Genomic DNA, 1,372 nt, shown 5'->3' with positions numbered 1-1,372 from the left:
CCTGCCACCCTAGGTGTATGTGGCCAGCACCCTGCCGATTGAGCTATGGGTGCCGCCAACAGTACACTTATTAGTTTGAAGGGCTTTAACTACTGTGGTCTCCTACCTTATTCTTTGGCCTCTTCACCTATATTTTTACTGAGTGTTGTGATACTGAATTAGAAACTATTCTCAAAGCTGGCATTCAAATGGTAGTTCCTGCCTTTGAAGGAGCTTATTATTTTATTTTATTTTTATGTTTTTGTTTTTGAGCCAGTGTCTCCATTGCCCAGACTGAAGCACCGTGGCAATTCACAGGTGGGATGATAGGAGGCTGAGGCAAGAGAATCACTTAAGCCCAAGAGTTTGAGGTTGCTGTGAGCTGTGATGCCACAGCACTCTATGGAGGGCGACAAAGTGAGACGCTGTCTCAAAAAAAAAAAGGAAAAGGAAAAGAAAAACAAACTTACATAATCCAGACTTCCAGAAAGACAATATTTTTGTAGTATCTCCTTAAAATATTTTTCCTTTTAGTTATACTATATACTATCTCATAAATTGCTTTTTTTCACCTAATAATATAGTGGGAACATTGTCTCCTGCCATTAAATACTACTCAATACTGTATTTTTATGGTTATATAGTATTCCAACTAATCCCCTGTCATCAGCCAGTTAGGTTGTTTCTAAATTTTATAAGCAGTATAACAACGACTAGTTCTGAAATGCATTTTCTTTCTTTCTTTCTTTCTTTTTTTTAAGGCAGAGATGCACTTTGTCACCCTCAGGAGAGTGTCCTGATGCCATAGCTCACAGCAACCTCAAACTCTTGGGCTCAAGCGATTCTCTTGCCTCAGCCTCCAAAGTAACTAGGACTATAGGTGCCTGCCTCAATACCTGGCTATTTTTACAGATGGGATCTGGTCTTGCTCAGGTTGGTCTTGAACCTGTGAGCTTAGGCAATCCACCCACTTCGGCCTCCCAGAGTGCTAGGATTACAAGTGTGAGCCACCTCACCCAGCCTGAAATGCATTTTCTTAGGACTAATTCCCAGAAATAGAATTTCTGTGTTAAAGAGTAAAATTCTGAGGTTTTTGTGTGTGTGTGTGTGTGACAGAGTCTCACTTTGTTGCCCTCAGTAGAGTGCTGTAGAGTCATATCTCACAGCAACCTCAAACTTTTGGGCTAAAGAAATTCTCTTGCTTCAGCCTCCTGAGTAGCTGGGACTACAGGGGCTCACCACAACGCCTGGGTATTTTTAGAGATGAGGTCTCCCTCTTGCTCAGGCTGGTCTCAAACCTGTGAGTTCAGGCAATCCACCCACCTCGGCCTCCAGAGTGCTAGGATTACAGGCATGAGCTGCCACGTCCGGCCTAATTCTGAGGTTTTTTTTT

This window comes from Otolemur garnettii, unplaced genomic scaffold (genome assembly GCF_000181295.1).
Source record: "Otolemur garnettii isolate 467f Iridium unplaced genomic scaffold, OtoGar3 scaffold00115, whole genome shotgun sequence".
In the NCBI taxonomy this organism is placed as follows: domain Eukaryota; kingdom Metazoa; phylum Chordata; class Mammalia; order Primates; family Galagidae; genus Otolemur; species Otolemur garnettii.
This window is presented reverse-complemented; position numbering follows the sequence as displayed.